This window comes from Elephantulus edwardii, unplaced genomic scaffold, assembly GCF_000299155.1.
Source record: "Elephantulus edwardii isolate Elephantulus edwardi_28Jun2011 unplaced genomic scaffold, EleEdw1.0 scaffold00138, whole genome shotgun sequence".
Lineage (NCBI taxonomy): Eukaryota > Metazoa > Chordata > Mammalia > Macroscelidea > Macroscelididae > Elephantulus > Elephantulus edwardii.
In genome coordinates, this window is record NW_006399888.1 from 2,832,407 (window position 1) to 2,852,784 (window position 20,378).

Genomic DNA, 20,378 nt, shown 5'->3' on the forward strand with positions numbered 1-20,378 from the left:
GAAAAAGCAAGCAAGCAGTTGTGCAAATTGCTCATTCCTTTGGCCGTGGTTAGATTATATGACCAAGAATTAGAGATGTTTGAGCTTTCCCATCACGGATTTTCCTCCAAGTGCTTTATTAGATCTAACAATTAGTTTCCCTTCATAACACCGAGGCTAGCAATTGCTACTGTGCTCAATTTTATGAACATTATCCTTCAAAAGTACATTTTCCTGTAATTGCTACATTCCTATTAGTATGTGCTATAACTATGGCCATGCCTAAAGCAGTCAACAGTGGGCAAGGCTAAATGGACTTGTGAGTCATAACCAAACACATAGAGCGGGTGAGTTGCTGGTCCAGGGGACTTGAGATCATAGTTTTGGGGGATGGAAAAAAGCCCAGGCTTACTGGTGCAATAAAAATACAGGAACCCCTAAGGCCTTTGTTATCCTTTGAACCTGAACAAAACTCACTCCATGGCTCAACTGTCAGCTAAACAATGCCTGGGCCTGTAATGCTGTAAGGTGACCTTTAACCCAGGAACGCCCTCACTTCTTAGAGTAACCAACCACATAAGGTTAAAAGAGCACCTATTGTTCCCGGTTTAAAGCCCAGGAGGCAGGATGGGTAGGTATGTGGGAGCAGAGGGGTGCGGATGGGTAGGGGCAAAATCACAGGGTTGCATAATTTGGTGGTTGGAGGGAGGAGGATGAGGGAAATTGGAAGGATCCTGCTGGGACCTGGAAAGACAGGGTAAGGGTGGGCATGGTCCAATGGTGATTAATTTTATAAAGCATAATGCACGGGAATGATTGTGTGAAACAATGTGAATGAAGAATACAAAGTGTGAAACAGAATGTATACAGACGTTGTAAGCAAATAAATTTAAAATGAAAAAAAAACAAACCCAACGTGTAACATGTAAAGGAAGCATTAGTAAATATTTATTGTCTTACTTTATCTTAGTGAACCATTCACATTTTTCTTTAGCTTTAAAAGATTATAAGGGGAAAGTTGACATAAAAAAAGACAAGAGGATTTCTAAAAAAAGAAATAAGAATTAGAAGGAAGAGAATATGCAGTTGTATGGTAAATGTTGTCATTTAACAAAATGTGTAGGAATGATTGAAGAGAAAACCAATTATCTTTGTGAATTTTCAGTCAAATAATATTTTATTTTATTTATGCTTTTTTAGAAATCCTCTTGTTTTATTTCTCCTTAAAGTCCCTGCTAATTGGCAGAAATGACAGAACTCTTTATTGGTGCTACGAGAGGTTCTGTAGACCTAATGTCCTTGAAGGTGATTTTCAGTTTGGCTTTTCCGTAGTCTATTGTGAGAAGACAAGAGGCCTAAGGTCATGGCTAGCAAAGGATGAGCTCAGCATTCAATATTTCAGGCCAGAATCTTCTAATTGAATAATAACAGTGAAGCGGGAGCCTGGTCTATAATGTGTAATGTGTCAAGGCCACTGGACAGACCTTCTGTAGGAGAAAGTTGGGCATTGGCCTCTCGTAAAAGATTCACAGGCTTGGAGATCTGAAGGAGGGTGAGTATGGGTCAGAAATGAGTTTGGTTTTTGGGGTTTTGGTTTTTTTTGTTTCTGAAGAGGGAAGTGATCTGTCTGGTCATTGAGACATTCAAGGGCTTAAAAATCATTTCTGAAATTGTAGTTTATCACTATGCAATATATGACAGTGTCAGAAACTGAATTAAGATTACATTTAGCCATTTACTTAAACGTAAATAACAGTGACTTGAGCAAGACAGATTTTTTTTTTTTACCTTAAGTAAAACAGTTTCCAAGACTGAGTTGGTGTGTTGTGGCTCCAGATTTCTAGGCTCCTTGGCTCCTTCTGGCTTTTGGTTCTGCAGGCCTAGGGTACGTATTTTGCTTCTTTGTTCCAAAATGTCTGCAGCAGCACCTTCCAGGAGCAGAAGGAGTAATTGTTAGAACTGTCGAGTTGGAACTGATCCAAAGTTGACACTCCATTGGGTTTCTGAGGCTGTAAATTGCATGGGAGGAGATTGTCTGCCTTCTTCCCTCAGAGCCTTTGGTGGATTTGAACCACCAGAGAAGCATGACTCTAGGGTGGCCAGCACAAGTTCCTGATAGGGAATGGCAAAGAAAACGCTAACAAAGTAAATAAATCAGAAACTGTTCTTGACAATGTTGTGAAATAATGGCAAGAAAGGGGATAACGGAAGAGCAGACACCAAGAGCCACCATAAAGAAGTGGTGTAAACTAGACCCCCCACTGAAAAACACTCTTATATAACAGGATAGGGCCAACCTGTCCTGACCCGCTCACAATCTGTTATGAACATCTAGCAAACGTCTGTTTCTTTCACTTGCTCTTGCCTGGTGTTGGTATCTTTCTTGTAACAGTGTTCTATCAAATCTTAATCTGAGTCAGAACTTCCTAGTTCTTACTTGAAGAGGCCCCCTGGACCTCTTTTAGAAATCATCCCCTTGACACTTCCTACAGACTACCCTTCCAGAGTTAGTTTTTAGTGTTCCTGGAAGTACGATGGGATATGGTTGCTTATAATCCCTTGGCCGGAATTTGGCATAATGAGCCAACCTAGAGAAGGATTCGCGTGGGTGGGAAGAACGGGAAGGCAGCCTGAGTTCTGTTACAAAGAAAAGCAAGGAGAATGGCAACTAAAAGACAGCTGGTGGCCTGTCAAGGCAGTAAATGACTTTAAAGAGATTATCTGATGAAAGAACAAATCACACACACAGTAGGGGTTTGATAAATGATATGACACATTCCCTATTTAACTGACAGCGTGAGATTCTGACCTTTTTTTAAGACTGCTCTTACCAGTGGAACAAATCTCTGTGGCCAAATTTCCCCCCTTTAATAGCTTTGCTTCAAAAGGGGTGTGTGTGTGTGTGTGTGTGTGTGTGTGACAGAGAGAGAGAGAGAGAGAGATATTGATTGTGTAACTCTCCAACTATGTTCTATTTTTAAAACTTAAAAAAAATTTTATACTGAACTTACAAAGTTGATAAAGTTCATATACATTGTTTTTCACACCGGATCTTTCTTTTTTCCTTTACCCATCCTTCCCTCCACCCATCAAATTGTGTGACCCTGTGATTAAGCCCCCTTCTTCTCCACCTTGGATCCTCATACTCATTCTACAATAATGATATTATACAGTATTTGTCTTTATGAGACTGAGTTGGTTATGTTCTTAAAGACACCCATGTATCTCATCCAAAGGATTTAGTATAATTGTTTCTACAAATCTCTATCAGATCAATAAGCCTGATCTCCAACCCCTAATGTCGTCCCCCCATTTCTCTCCTACTCCAAGCAGGACTTCCCCATTGTCATCATTTTCAGAGCCATCAGCAACACTCTCTCATGTTCATACCCAAGCCCATTTTACAGATGAAACAATTGAGGCCAGAAGGAATGGTGGTCAGCCTGACTTGAAACCTGAGAAGTGTCATTAGTTTTGTTCTCCTTACTCTTTCCTCTGACAGAGTCAGGTCAGGAGAAGTGAGTTATCCTAATTAACAGCAGATGGGGGACAGTGTTCCAGTTCCCAGCTCTTCACCCCGGTGCACCCTCCCCAAAGAGGGAGCAGTTAGGTCCTTGGGATGATGATGTTGTTGTTTGTAGGGACCACCAAGTTGAGTACTATTCATAGCGACCCTGTGAACAAGCCAACTTGAACCTTGTCTTGTCCTGTGCCATCTTTATTGTCTCTGACACACTTGAGCACATTGCTGAAGTCCCCAGGTCAGTTTATCTTACTGGAAATCTTCCTGTCCTTCGCTGACTCTCCATCTTTCTAAGTCTGATGTCCCTTTCCAAGGAAAAGCCTTCCTTAGTTACATGTCCAAATACAAAAGACAAAGCTTCACCATTTTTGCCTCCAAGGAGCACTCTGGCTGCACTTTTCCCAACACATACCTGTTAGTTCTTTTGGCAGTCCATGGGATATTCAGTACTCTTCTCCAACACAATTCAAAGGCATCAACTCTTCTGTCATCCTAATTTGATGTTCAGCTCTCTGATGCATAGGTGATTGAGAAGACTGGCTTGAATCAGGCCCACCTTAGTCTTCAAACAGACATCATTGCTCTCCAGCATTTTGGAGTGATCTCCCTGACTGCACACTCGCCTCAGGATGATAGGACATCATTTTCAGAGTGCTCACGATCTGCTAGACTCATGGCTGAAGGCAGATGTGGCTAGTCCTCTAGCCCTTGTACTCCAGGTGCTTCTGGAGGGGAAGTCACAATGAGATTCAGCTGGTGTGTTAGGGCTGTTGACAATAGTCCTTACAGAAGCCAACAGAAGCAGCGAGCATTCGGTGTGCTGACATCTTCCCTCAAGGTCACTGCTCATCTCTCCTGCAGCAGCATGCTGGGTAGGCACCTGTGTGGGGGTTAGCAGTGAACTCTAGCCAGTAGGTCCAGGCAACTAACCGGTTGTCATGGAGATGATTCTGACTCAGGGCGGCCTCATGTTCCGAGATGACCACACCCGAGGGATGGCAGAACTCATCATATATGTTAGAGTAGAACTGTGTGCCCAGGGCTTTCCAGGGCTGACTTTCCAGGTCTTTCTTTCAAGATAGCTCTAGATGGACTCAAACTTTCAATTTTTAAAAATTTATTTTATTTTATTTATTTATTTTTGTTAGCAGCTAAGTACCTTGATTTGTTCTAAAGTTTGGTTCTTGGTTGGTTCTAAGCGAAGGTTTGTTCCACCTAGGGACTTCTGTGGGTCCAAAGGACTCTCAAAGGGGAAACTGGGAGTTAGAGAAAGGAGCTGCCACAATCCCACACAGAATTGTGAATCTCCAGCTGGTTATAAATAGGACTTTGACAACAAGCCAGCACTTAGAGAACCACTCCCTTTTTTCTTCATAGGTCTTAGCTGAGAATTTCCTTGTCTGTGGGAGATAATATACATGTCTGTGAGTTGGCTGCGAGATAAGAAGATATGAAAAGGCATTTCTATGACTACTCTTGGTAGGCAGACTACGTGGGGAACTGGACCACACCTTTCCCGAACTATCTGGTGCGATTCTGGCCCATTGAGCTCCCTCCTTCCTAGTCTTCAGCCAGCTTTGTGGTTATAGAGATCCCGAGGAACGAATGCCACATCGATCCCGTAAGTGGAATTGTGGAGGCAGAGAGATGGGAGAGACTAAGTCTTCTGGGGAGAAGCAGAGTTTCCCAGCAGGTGGGCACGGATTGAGCAGAAATTCCCAAAGTTCTGAATGAGAATGCAAAATGGTGCAACCACTGTGGAAAGTATCTTGGTGCTTCAATACAAAGACGTGAGAGAAATGTCATTTGATCCTCCTGGTAGACGTATATCCCAAAGAAATAGAGACTGCAGCACAACTGCCGTATCATATCCATGTTTAATTTGGTGCTATTTCTAATAGCAAAAGTGAGCTCTGGTGGCCTAGTGGCAAAAAGCTGCACGGCAATCCCAAAGGTACACGGTTTGAGGGCACCAGTTGCTCCGCAGAAGGATGGACAATCTGTGCAATTAACTGTCTCTGAAAACCGACTGGAGGGTCAGCTACAGGTTGGTTCTGACTCTATGGTAAACAACAACAACAACAACATAGCAAAGAGTTGGAAACAACTCAAGTCCCCATCAAGAAATGGATAGCTAAAGAAATTATGGTAAATTAATACAATGGAGTATTATACAACACTAAAACAGGACCAAGAATTTGTGAAAAACTGCACAACATGGATGAAACAAGAACAGATAAAGGGGGGAGCTCTGGTGGCCTACTGGCATGAAGCTGCACTGCAATCCCAAAGGCATGCAGTTTGAATCCACTTGGTGCTCTGATGGAGAAGGGGCAATCTCCTCCTGTGCCAATCAGATCCCATTCGACAGTATACAACAATTTTTTTTTTAAAAAAAAGAACAGATAAAGGTGAGTGACCGAAGTCAGTCACAAAAGGACAATTATGGGAGAAGACCCTAATATAAAAAGCTAAGAAATGGTTTACACACAGATAGAATCAACCTTGGAGGGTTAATAGAAATGAAAAGTGAGGGAGAGAGGAGGGAAAAAACATTCTTTTTTTCCCCTTTCTCTTCAGTTTATTGCACTAAGGAGTTACACTAGTTCAAGTTATGAGTGGACCCCAAATGGTTACTTTATAGGAGCTGCGAGGTTTTAAACTGTGACAAGGGACAGAAGGAAAATTTTCCGCTCATTGCGAGGAAATCCTCAGTTAAGCTTCCATGAACCTTCAGCTGGTCGTCCTTACCCAGTCCAGTCTCTATAAGGAACTGACGCTGGTCTCGCTGTAGCTGAATCACTTCTCCATATTCTGGGTGCTTAATCAGAGTACTATTGCAGGCAAATTCCTTCTTAAACGCCTTCATTAGTTTTTTCCTATCGTTATCGTCAGCGATCCCGTGGACAGTTGTAAGGGTCTTCCTGTCATTTCTCTGTTGAATTCTTACATGGATATAACCCTCAGTCCCACCAGGACTTGCTTCAGCAAAGGGGTGGAAAGAGTGGCATTTCTGGATAGCAGACATATGATACGGTTCCTTTTCTTTGGTGGAAGTGGCCTGCAGCGGTGGGAGCAGGCGGGCTGGGGGGACAGAATGTCAGAAAGGGAGGGAGGGGCCTCGAAGGGGAGGCAGCTGAGGCTCAGTGATTGGGGTATCATAGTTATTTTTAAAAAGTGCTTTCTCTGGTAAATGAGAGGGGAAAGATCCGGTGAGAAAAACAATGTATAAGAACTTTATGAACTTTGTATGTAAACCAGTATAAAATAATAATAATAAAAGTAGAAAATAAAAAAGAAAAGATTGGACAATGATGGGCAAGGTCCAGTGGGGAATGATTTTATGTGGTGATTGATTTTATAAAATATGTTGTTGTTATTGTTGTTGTTGATTGCCTTCAAGAAGAGCACGACTTATAGCGACCCAGTGAACAAAAGGCCTGAAGCCCCTCTACAGCTAGGGACATTTATCAAAGTTCATAGGGTTTCTGGAGGCATGTTATTTAGGAAGTGGATGCCACTCCTGCTAATGCATGGAAATGATTGTATGAAACACAGTATGAATGAAGTGTAGTGTGAACTATAATGTATACACACTTTGTGAACAAACTAATATAAAAAAGAATTTTTAAAAAAAACCTTAAAAATGCTTTATCTCTATGTTGTTGGCATAGTCTCCCTATTATAGCACCTGCCTTGCCCCCAGGAGCATTTCTCCTTTCCTCTTTTTCTTTTTAAAGAAAATAAAAAAAGATCTGGTGTGAAAAATAATGTATATGAACTTTGTAAGTAAACTAGTTGTTGTTGTTATGTGCCATCAAGTTGCTTGGGACTCATAGCCACCCTATGTACAATAGCCCTAAACCCTGCTCTATCCCTTGCCAATCTCACTGTCTCCAACATGTCCATCCCTATTACCCCAGTGACAAAATCAATCCATCTCATCGAGGGTCTTCCTCTCCTGCGCCGTCCCTCCACCCTCCAAGTACGACGTAAACTAGTATAAAAAAAAAAAATAGGAGGTGGTACATAGGGCTTCTATGAGTTGCCTGCGACTTGACAGCACTTAACAACAATAATATCAACAGAAAGAGAATGATCAGCTGGCCCAGTGGACAGAAAGCGACACTACCAAGCCAAAGGTGGGTGACTTTTAATCCGCAGCCCTCAGGCCTGTCTTTCATGGTTTTTGTTCAGACATTCCTCTAGGTCGTATAGCCCTGGTATACAAGTTGCCGTACCGTGGTCACTTGTGGTTGCTGTGAGGCTGAACACTGAAACACTGATGTGGAGCTCCCCGATTAAAACAAGCTTGGAAAGAGGAGTGGCATCCACTTCCGTAATAGCTTGCCTCCAGAAACCCTATGAACCTGGAGAGAGGATGAGAGACACCCAAGCGTCGAGAACTCTCCTTCATAGGGTCACTATGAGTCACCTGAGACTCGATGGCACTCTGATAGGTCAAGAAAACAAGGGTGAAAACCAGGGATGTGCAAGAATAATCCTGGAAAGCATTTGTTGTTGGCTGCCATCTAGTTGAGTATTACTCATGGGGCCCCTGAGAACAACAGATGTGAACGCTGTCCTCTCCTCTGCCATCCTTATCATCCCTGACACCCCTGAGCCCCTTGCTGAAGTCACTGGATCAATCCATCTCATTGAAAGCCTTTCTCTCTTTTGCTGAACCCTCTCTCTCTCTTTCCAAGCATGTTGTCCTTCTCCAAGGAACAGCATCTCCTAGCAACATGCCCAAAGTATATGAGAGGAAGCTCTGCATCTTTGCCTCCAAGGAGCGCTCCAGTTGCACTTTTCCCAAGACATACTTGTTATTTTGTCAGTCTACGGCAGATTCCCTACTCCTCCAATACCACAATTCAAAGGCGTTGATTCTTCTCCCGACATCCTTATTCGTTGCATTTGTTGTTGTTGTGTACCGTTGTGTCAGAGCTCACCCATAGCTGACCCACTGGCGGGTTTCAGAAGCAGTGAAGGAGGAGCAGACTGCACATCCTTCTCCTGGGGAGCGGCTGGTGGATTCCAACCGAGTGCCTTCGAGATTGCAAAGCAGCTTCTTGCCACTAGGTTCTTGCCTCGCTTCTTGCCACCTACATTAGGCCACCAAATCTCCATTTAGGATCTTGGAAATACTTCCTAGTGTCTATGGGAGAAGTGCTAGGTGTAGAGTTTTAATCCCTTCTCTCACTGTTGGCTGTGGTGGAGTGGATACTGCCTCCAGTTAGCCTGATACACAACTAAGTTTAAACACGCAAGGCCAGCACCATCCTCACATTTGCCAGGGTGTTTGGCCTCATTGTGTCCATTCGTGAGGGTTTCCTTCTCCTTCACTTGCTTTCTACATCCCCAGACATCATATCCTGCTCAAGTGACAGGTCCCATGATGATGATCATGTACAGCATCCCTGAGTCGGGAAGTAGATTGCCATGTTTTTCTTCCTAGTCTGCCTGAATCTGAAAGTTTCACTGAAATCTGTTCACCATGGATGACTCTGCGAGTATTTAAAATACCAATATTATAGCTTCCAGCATCACAGCAACACATGAGCTATCACAATATCCTAAACTGATGGACTGATGGTGGCTTCTCTTTAATGTCATTGCTGTCAGAGACCATTGAATTGACTCTGTCTCATAGAAACCCTATGCACAACAGAACAAAACCCTGCCCTCCTTAGAGGCAAGGGTGGTGAAACTTGGTCTCACCTACTTTGGGAATGTTGGGGGGGGTTTGGTTGTGGGGTGTGTGTGTGTGTGTGTACCGTCAAATCGGACCTGACTGGTACAGGAGGAGATTGCTCCTCCTTTTCCAGCAGAGCATCCAGAGTATCTGGTGGATTTGAACTGCGTACCTCTGGGATTGCAGTGCAGCTTCTTGCCACTAGGCCACCAGAGCTCCCTGGGGAATCTTGTTAGGAGGAGCCAGTCCTCATACTTGGAAAGGTGGAGGGTCAGTGAGCGAGAGGAAGATCCAACAAGATGGATTGACACCGTGACTATAACAATTGGCTTGAGTAAATCAGAGAAGATGAGGACGGCACAGATCAGCCTGGGGTTGAGATCCATTGTTCATAATGTTGCTGTGAGTTGTAGTCAACTAAATGGCACCTAACAACAACAACAATTATGTCCTCTGATGACAATATTTGTAGTGTTTAAGCCCAGAACTGTAGCCATCTTGTTGAGAGTCTTCCTCTTTTATCAATGACCCTCTTCTTTACCAGAATGATGGACCCTCCTGAGGACATGTCCAAATGATGTGAGAAGAGCTCGCAGCATCCTCACTTCCAAGAGACTTGATGGCTGTATTTCTTTCAAGCGAGGTTTGCTTGATATTTCTTCATAGTCCATGGTATCCATCATGGTACCCACCATCTGCTCACTGAGAGAAATAGAGTCATTTTCTCCTGTGTGATTTGCTGCCTCTGAAATTGTGCTGGAGGGACAGCTACAAGTCAGTTCTGATTTGATGGTAACATAATAAAACAGCATGATATTCAATAGTCTTCACCACTCCCACTACTGGAAGTCATCAATTATCCTTCAGTCTTTCTAACTCATTGTCCAACTTTCACATGCATATGAGGCTGCTGAAAATATTATTGCTTGGGTCAAGCACAAATTGGCCTCAGAGTGACATCCTTGCTCTCTAGAACCTTAAAGGGGGGCCCTTTCGAGCAGATTTGCCCAATGCAATGTGTTGTTTGATTTTTTTTGTGTGTGTGTGTGTAGTACTTTGGGCCACTAACTGAATGGTCAGCTATTCGAATCCACCAACTACTCATGGGAGAAAAATGGGCAGTCTCCTGCTGCTGAGCTTTAAAGCGTCAGAAACTTAGGGAGAGTCAACCATGAGTTGAAACAGACTCAATAGCACTGAGGTTTTGGGTTCTCTTAATTTCTGCCCCTGCATGACCATCAAGTCTTCAATAATCATCTTTCTATTATGGTGAAAAGCAGATGATGCACAACAAAGACTGGAAAAGGCAGTCTTTAAATGACATATAAGGAGACAGAGTGCAGGTAGATATGGCCAGGTGACAGGCTTCTGCAGCAATCCAGGCAACCCAGGTGACAAGGCTGAAAGGGAGCTGTACGGAATTTCTTGGGATAGATTTTGGAGCTTCATCTAGTGGAGCTTTCTGATGAATTACATGTGAGGAGGTGAGGGGCAGTGACATCAAGATCAAGGTTGGACTGTGTGGAAGGGAGGAGGGAGAGGGCAGCTGGGTTTACAGAGGCCTGCTGAGATGGGTGGTGGGGAGGCAGGATTCAAATATCTGACTGAAGAAATAGGAAGGAGTTGTTAAAAAATTATTTGAAATTTGGAAGCGAGGCAAAAAGATAGGGCATATATACTTTCAATGTCACATTGGAGAATTAGGGGTGGGGAGTTTGAGCGTCTCATCCTAGGATTCTATAAAAAGCCAGGAAAACTGTACTTTTGTTTGACTTTGTTGTTTGCTATCAACGAATGGGTTAGATTCTAAAGTTAGATGCTAGATGCTTCCCAGAAAAGAGAACTCCAAATGTTAAGGTTTTATTGACATGTAGAACATGAACCAAGTTTATGTTTAACCTGACACTTTTATTCTAATGTTCTTTTTTAAACTATTAACTTAATATCTCTCTTTCTCTTTCTCATTGCCTTCAGAATCAACTCATAGCTGACCTTCCAGTGGGCTTTCAGAGGCTGTTGGTTTCAGATGCACAGGAGGAGACTGGTCCATCTTTCTTTCACGGATAGCTGATGGATTCAAGTTGCCTGCTTTGGGCTGGCAAGACAACTCTTTTTCCAGTACCAGAAAATGAATTTTTTTAACAAGCTTTGCCATCTTTATGAAAATGTGAATAAATCTCTGACGCATACTAAAAAACAAACACACAAAACAAAGAAAGGTCAAGTCTACATTTAGCCTTGCCCAACAGGTGAATGAGGTATCTTTGTTCTCTTGTACTTGTCTCTTTACTTATACAAGGAAGCTCTAGTGGCTCAGTGGTAAGGAGATACACTGTCAATCCAAAGACAGGAGGTTCAAATCCACCAACTGCTTCACAGGGGAAAGATGAACAATTTCAGCCTCTGAAAACCCACGGGAGGGGAGGGTCAGCTATCAGTTGGTTCTAACTCAACAACACATAACAACAACAACTTATAGAAGAGAGGTTGAGAGGGAGTTGGAGGGAGGGAATGTAAGTGGGTGAAGGGTAATTCAGAGGGGACTGGAACTTTGTCTCTCCCTGCCCTCTCCCCACTTTGGAACCAAGGCCTCCTTAGAGCACAGTATTTTGTTCACTCGGGGTTGATAACACTGGCCAGGGTTGATTGCCGCGTTTGTTTCTGCTAACTTTGTTTTGACAGCCTCTCTTTCGCTGGCGTTTGGTGGGCGTGAACATAATTAGGTTTGCAGCAATAACAGTAGTTCTTACCCTACTCACTGAGCGGGATTTGAATGCTGTTTGCATATTTTAAGTTTCTCTGTGAAAATTGCTTCCTGTCGATGCTGGAGGCTAAAGAACTTGACTTGAGGAGCCCTGAAAGGAAGAATCCATTTAACAAATCCGTTAAGTGACTGCTTTACGTGCAGTTTTCCTGGGAAGCTGATCCTGACACCAGGGTCTGAATACAAGTAGTTATCTGAGAGTAAGCTCAGGGGGCACATGCAATGGGGTGCAGAGGAGAGACGGGGAAGGCAAAGCGGCAGAAAAGTGTGTCGGTGAGCAGATTGCTGCTGCTGGAGGCAACTGGGGCGTAATCCCCCGAGGAACCTGAGAGATGTGGGGAGCAGGCTTCAGAGCTGTCACCACTGAGAGGTGTGGGTCGCGCTTCTGTCTGAGGAGAGCTGGAGACATGGAGTTCGCTGTGTGGGTGGCCTGAGAACATTCCCCTCGGGCAGTGTCACAGGCTTACTGTGGTTAGGAGTCACCCATCACATGCAGGCAAATGATCAGTGACAAGGGGGTGAGGTGTCTGCACACAGCTGCTAGGGAAGACTCGGGGTCCCCACAGCCGAGGCAATGACGGAGAGGGTGCAAGCGGTCCTCCAAGCACGCACAGGATGACATTGTTTCCTGTGAGAGTTTCATGATTTGAGATTCCCACGACCACTTATAAACAATAGAAAATAAATTCACACGTTGGCTTCTTCTTTAAATTAGCCCACAAACCCCTGATAGTTCATTCAACTCTCTGTCCTTTAGAGTTAATAGACAGCTTGTCCGCATCCCAGATGTCATAGACAGGGTAGCTACGGGGACAGAACTAGTGAGATAGACATGAACACTCGCATCAGAGACTCCCTGGGTGCTGCAAATTGTTGAGTACTGCAAAGGTGGGCGGTTTGAACCCACTCGGAGGCTCCTTGCAAGACAGGCCTGGCCATTGCTTAGGAAGGGTCACTGCTTTGAAAAAACGATGAAACAGTCCTACTTTGCATACGTGAGGCTGTACATGTGAACTTGTACACATGAGGTTGTACATGTAAAGTACACGAGGTTTCACACGTGAGGTTATACACGTGAGGCTGCACATGTGAGATTGCACACTTGAGGCTACAGATGTGAGGCTGTACACGTGAGGTTACACACGTGAAGTTGTACACGAGGTTGTACACGAGGCTGTGCACACGAGGCTGTGCATATGGGGTTGTACACGTGAGGTTACACACGAGGTTGTACACGTGAGATTATACACATGAGGTTATACAAGTGAGGTTGTACCCGTGAGGTTGCACACGTGAGGTTGTACACGTGAGGTTGTACACATGAGGTTGCCATGAATTATTTCATGAGCTCATGCCAACAGCATATATTGTTTAACCAAAATAATGTCTTACCCTTTATTGTAAACGGAATGTGTCCTCCCAAAATAAGTGGTGAAGCCCTTGCCCCTGTACCTGGAAGTGTGACTCTGTTTGGAGATAAGGGGCTTCTTTTGTTATGCTAATGAGGTTAGGATGGGTTATATGTAAGCCTGATCCCTTCCAAGTGTTGTCTTAGAAAACAGCAGGAGAGACATGGAGACCCATACACAAGGGGGAGACAGAAGCTTTGTAGACCCATATATAAGCAGAGGAATACCTTCGATTGCCTGCGGACAGCAGAAACGAGGAAGGAAGCCAAGACCCCAATTTTAAGTGGCCTAGTGGGTAAGGAATTAAGCTGCCAATCCAAAGACAGGCTGTTCGAATCTGTTAGTTGCTTTTTGGGAGTCAGATGGACAATCTAGGCTTGCAGCCTTAGAAAACCTGCTGGAGAGTCAGCTGTGGGTCAGTTCCAAGTTCAGGACAATGAGTGAGCTTAGAGAGTCTTCTTAAAGGGACCTTTGGTGGAGTGGTCCATAGTGAGTGGTGCTGCTAACCCTCCTCTGGCAGTTCAAACCCACCAGCCTCTCTGTGGGAGAAATACAGGCTATCTACTCCTGTGAGATTTACAACCTTGGGCACCCAGTAGAGGACCAACTGGAGTCTGTTCCAACTTGATGACAAGAAGTCCTAGTTTTGAGCCTTCTTAATTATGAGAAAATAAATTTCTGTTTTTAAAAGCCACCCACTTATGATTCTTTTTTTTTTTAACAGCAATGCTGTAGGTAACTAAGACAACCTATACATTTTGCATATTTCTGTAAGGTCAACAACTCCAACTGCCAGCAGTTTTTAAAATAGTATTTTTCTCATCCTATCTGACTCAGCAAGCGAAAGTGAGCTCAAAGTACATGGAGAAGGCTCAGTATCACGACAAATTGTACAGGTCGCTGAGGAAGAACAGAACCCAGTTCAGGCCAAGAAAGACAGTTTATTGAGGAGAAACTGCTGGGCTGTCTCTAAAGTAGAGACCAGTAGCTACTTAATGTTAGAGTGGAGTTTTATATTGTCTTACATGGAAATTGGGAGTTAGGATGTTCACAGCTGCTTGGTACAAGATAAAGGAGTAGGTCGGGGTCATGGACTGTTCTTCCTGGGAAAGGGAGGTGGAATGGTTTTGCAGCTCTAGCAGAGATGAACAGAGCTGCAGCTGCTGCTTTGATCATTTCTGCGGCTGTTCTGGGGAAAGGGAGGGAGAGCAGCTCCGAGGCCCTAACAGAAACCAATGTTCCTTTTTCGAAAACGGGAGGGGTATAAACTCTGAATCTTACTATTTAAAAAAAATTGACGGATAACTTCAGATTGCAAATGAGTACCAAATAAGCATTTAAACTTATCATTTCCTTAAATATACAATAGGTAAATGTTAGTCACTACGACCTTGAGGAGTTCTGGTGGCCTAAGGGTAAGGAGTTTTGCTCTGAATCCAAAGGTGGTTGGGTTCTAATCCACCAGCTGCTTCTTGGGAAGAAGATGAACACTCTCCTTCTGTGTGATATGTGGCTTCTGAAAACTAACCTCTGGAGGGTCAGTTATGAGTTGGTTCCAACTCCACAGTAGTAACTTGAGTTGATGGCCTTGGTTAAACTAGCTGCATGGACAGACAGTTGAAAGGTCTAATTGCCTGTCTGGATGTAGTCTGCATTTTAAAATACAGACTGCATTCCCCAAACCTCTAAAACATGATGTTCCATGGAGTCTACCATCACTCTGCTGCCCCAAGAATTTGTCATTAATTCAGGGACTGCTGACGCCTGGTGAGGAGGGAGGTAGGGCAAGGGAATCACACAAACCAGAGGAGACTGCTTCACGTCTCTGTCCTCACCTCCCAAGCCAATGCCGTGCCTTAAATGTAAGAGAAACAAAACCAAACCCAATGAGAACACAGCTGGTTGCAAATCTGTTCACCCAAATGCCTAACCTTGGGATCTGACTAAATAGATCAAGATGCAATAATTGGGTGTTTACTGCATATTGGATTCAAACTGATATTTCATTCAACTCATCTGTACTTTAAAATCAACAGTCAGCACAATGGAACAGTATGCAGCACCAAGGAACAACGATTTCACAAAGTATCCTATAACATCCTAGAGAACATTACGCTGAGTGAACTTCTTCAGTCTCATAAGGTCAAATGTGGCATAAGACCATTCTTGTAAAATGGAAGAATAACTGAGCAAGATATACACAAATGTTCAAAAGGAGAAAGGGAGTGGAGAAGGAGGGACAGAAGTGGGGAAGGAGAAAAAAAAATCACTAGGACAGCAGAGGTCGGAGAGTTAAGGATTGGGAAGTGCTCAACCGGGACTTGAAAAGATGCAGGGGCATGCTAATGCCACAGAACAACGTGATTAATGAGATAAAATAATGCATATTTGTGTAAAACACAAGTACACGAATGAAATACAGTGTGTGTGAATGATTACATAAAACATAAAGTATATGTATAAAACATGATGTTGTTGTTGTTAAGTGCTGTCCAGTCAGACGACTTAGTGACCCTGTGAACAAAAGGCCTGAAGCCCCTCTACAACTATTTTTAGACATGATAATAATCATAATGAGATATTGGGAGGAAAAATGGTTTGGAATTTTGGAGAAAACAGTGTTTTTCACAGTAATCAAAGATTTCTTTTATTAAATAGAAAAAGACTATTATTTTCCTCCTCTTTCCATGAATATTGATATAGAAAATTTGAAAATGACTTCTCTCCATAGGAGTGAGGGAGCTGTGGTGTGTAGCCTGTTGGGAGTTTCATTGCCAATCTAAAGGCCTTGTTTCTCTGGGGGATCAGATTCACCCGCGGCTCTGAGGGAGAAAACTGCACGGTTTCCTTCCTTGTGATTTGCAGCCTGTTGGAGGGTCAGCTGTGAGTCAGTTCTGACTTCACGATGAGTTCAGCAGGTTTATTTTACCTAAGCAGCCTTGGTAGCTGCTTTTTTGGGGTCATTGTTGTAAATATGTAACTATTACAATATGTAAATATTATGTTGTAGGTTTGTCCCAATTCAGATTTTCCCAGGTATGTAAATTATTGGCAGCAATTAGAATAACTGGCTGCCCAGACTTAGACTTAATGTGATTTTTCCATCACCATTAACTCCATTTCCTCCTCCCACCTACCCTTGGTAACTACTAATTAACTTTGTTCCCTTTTCTTAAATGAGGACATGCCTTGGTAGCTGTCTTTTGGTGACTGACTTATTGGCATAATGTCATTCAAGGAACTCTGGTGGCCTAACGCCTAGTGTGTTACACTGCTAATCAAAAGGTCAGCGGTTTGAATCCACTAGCTTCCTTTCCTCAAGATTTATAGTCTGGGGTGGGGGAGATTCACTGCCTGGGAAACCAAATGGAAGGTCTCTATGTGTAGTAATGAACTTGCCAGCAAATTCTGAGTCTTCCAACTCCATCCATAATGTAGGATGTACCGAGACTTCAGTTGTACTGGCTCAGCAGCATTTTATTGTGCGCATGTATGTATCCATTCATCAGTTCATGGACTTTGTAACTGTTTCCACTTTTCGGCTTATTGTGAATATCTTTGCAATGAACACTGGTGTGTGAGTCTTGACTTTCAAGCCTTTGGGGTATATACCCAGGAGGGGATAGCTGGATTCTAGCTGGTTTTCTTTTTAGACTTTTGAGGAACTGCCACACTGTTTTTCCACAAAGACTCTACCGTTTTGCATTCCCGCCAGCAATGGATATGAATTTTCTTTCTTTATTTTTACCACACATCTAAAAGAGATTAAAAATTTGCCAAAGAAACTAGTACAACAAAAAAGAATGTGGCCAGGGAGAAAAGTACAACAATGAATGAATGGAAATCCAAAGTCTCTGTAAATTTTCATTAAAATTAATGATGATAGAAAAATGTGGCTTCCAAAGACTGACCATTTTCACACTTTCCCACCCTTCACCAGTCACTGACCTCTTGCCTTTTCAGCCATTGCAATGTCCTTTCTTTATATGATCTTTGATGTTCTACTTGTGCAAACTGGTCTTCATTGTTTAGTAGAGAGACTTTTCTATCCGTAAAACTATTTGCATATTCACATTTAAAATTTTTTTATTATTATTAATTTTAATGAAGATTTACAGAGACTTTGGATTTCCATTCATTTATTGTTGCACTTTTCTCCCGGCCCACTCCTCTCCACCACATTTCTTTCGAAAAAAAAAAAATATATATATATATATTTTTTTTTTTGATTGAGAACATTTTTACCGACGTGGTGTCTTTCTTGGCATTATTACTATTGCTAGAATTTATGGATCTGCGGAATATCTATGTAGAAAAAACAATCAGCATAACAACGTGTTAGCCACAGAATTTTGAGCACTTCTCCCCTTTATGTGTTTTTTTTTTAACTTGCTCAGGATGAGCAAGCATTGTTTTATATTAAGGGCATCTTTGTATCAGGGAGAAACAAAACAAGAGAGAATGGCTTCCTCAGGTTACAGGAATAAAGATCAATTTTGCAGCCAAGCAGCCAGTGTATTGATACTTTACGACCTCTGGAATTCTCTTGGAGTGAGTCAAGTGTGTTGAGAGGAATGGCATTCTCTGACTTCTGTTTTTAAATGCTTGCCAACAGTTCCTGCATCTAACTGTTAAAACAGCGTCCTTCAATCTTCCTCTTGCAAGGCATGACCAATGCAATGATCTATATGGACTAAACCCAGTATCTAGTGTTGGTTCTGGTCCATGGCCAACCTCCTTTGAGTTTCTAAGGTGACTCTTTACGACGATGCCTATTGGCTGGGGATGAGCTGATCAAGACCCAATCAGATAAAGAGAGGATGATCCATGCTGTGAACTAGGGTTGATGGCTGCTCCCTGATGGCCTGCTCTGGACTAGACTTTGTGGATGCAGATGCTCAAAGCTTCCAAGCTGAACACAGGCTTCTTCAGCAGAAGGGACATGCTTGTTCCCTTAGAATACTGATTTGATAGGGATTGGCAAACCGGAGATTGGCTATCTAAAAGCGAGACCCTAGGGCATGAGGCATGGAGTAGCTAGTTAACTGCACTTCCCATCAAGGATTACACAGCAGTTTAAATTCTCATTCAACACATACTACATAAATTGTTTTGTGACATTGACACTTACTTAAAAATGTCTGAACATTTTTATTACTTCTGTCTGCTTCTGTTTCCATAAATCTGGTTTCCCTGCCCCTTATATACTCGTTTGAATTGACTGTTTAGTCCCATCGAGATGATTTTTGAAAGGAACACAATATTCATGAGGGACATTATTTTGTGAGACAATCTTTTAGTTAGCTAAACAGTGACCCCAGGGTTTCATTTCAGTTCAAGGGTTGTCGAATATCCCAAGGCAATGGTCTTCCAGTTTCAACAGATCCAGTTATTTTTACTTTTAGAAATTTGAGGCACTGAAATGATCACTCCCTCTGGGAGCTCTCTTCCCCTGCAATGGACTGCCTCTGAAAACAAAAATAAATTGATAAAAAAATCCTCAAATATTATTCATTTTTCTTTCTATGCGATGACATGAACAAGTGAATATACAGAAACTAAAGACTATTATCAATTTATTTTGATCGACATAATGTCCCTCAGGTTCGTCTGAATTGTAAGGTATTGTGCGATTTCATTTTTTCTTGATTTGTTGGGATAGCCAGCTCAACTCTTCATTGGTATTTCCACGAGTCAATGGGCAGGTTTGTTGCTGCTGTGTGTACCATCAAGTTGGAGCTGACCCATATCTGACCCTCCAGTCAGTTTTCAGAGGCAGTATATTACATGAGAAGAGATTATCCATCTTTCTCCTTCAGAGCAACTAGTGGATTCGAACTGCATGCCTGTGGATTGGCAGTACATCTCCTCACCACTAGGCCAATAGAGCTCCCGGAGGAAAGAAAACTCAAAGAAACTCTAGGGAATTAACACTGCTATTATCTTAAAGGTTTTGTGAAGGGGATATGAAAGGGAAGGAGTGGAATTTTCCTTTGTAATAATTTCAGTCTTCTCAGCCCTCTGTTCCCCATAAGGACAAAACAAAACAAAACAAAACAAAAAACCCACAAAAACTAGGTCGTATAGCCCTTGTCTGTCCACTTGCCACACACAGGTAACTTGTGGTTGCTGTGAAGCTGAACACTGTGACCCTGATGTGTCAAATGCGATAACGGTTACCCATGGTGGTCAGTGTTTGGTGGAGCTTCCCGATTAAAACAAGCCTGGAAGCAGGAGTGGCATCCACTTCTGTAATAGCTTGCCTACAGAAACTCTATGAACCTGGAGAGAGGATGAAAATCACACAAGTGTTGAGGACTTTTGTTCATAGGGTCTCTATGAGTCACCTGCAACTCTGCAGCACTTAACAACAACAACAACAACAACAACAATTAAAATTAGCTTTATAACTATAAACAGTGACACCTACCCAGCAGTCTTTCCCAAACCAACCCACTGCTAATAATTTAGAAGAGAATGGTGAAAACATAGCAATATATCATTTCCCCACCCAAAACAATAGCAATGAGTAGCTATTTGAGTACTTCCCCATCATAATCCAATTATTAAAAGTATTTTCTAAAATTGTGTTGTTATGAAGCCTTCACCCATCAAAAAACATTTTACTATCCCCTGGCACCATTATAAGTCAAGATGGTCTATGAACAGACAGTGAGCATGCCTGGTCTAATAGCTTTTCTCCACCACTGTTATTCAAACCACCGCTAATGCAGGAGCTCTCAAATTTATAATTCTTAGCAAAATGAAACCTGCTTCCCGGCTGCATAAACCACCTCCAGATGAGTGTGGGAAACTAACGAGATGCCTGAGTGCTAGCTGTGCTCCCCCAGATGAACTCATTTTTCGCTCTGATGGTCTTTGGACGTTGGGGATAATGAAACATCACAGCCAGCACATCCCAGGAGGGTTCCTTATTTTACCTGTTGCCTTCTGGCAACACCACTCATGGTCATGCTATGTGTGTGTGTCAGAGTGAAGCTGTTCTAT

General features: G+C 42.8%; 1 pseudogene; it reads right to left on the reverse strand.

Moving 5' to 3' along the window:
* Window positions 1-6,140: 6,140 nt before the first annotated feature.
* On the reverse strand, window positions 6,141-6,530 carry LOC102866650 (annotated as a pseudogene).
* Between the last annotated feature and the right edge of the window lie 13,848 nt (window positions 6,531-20,378).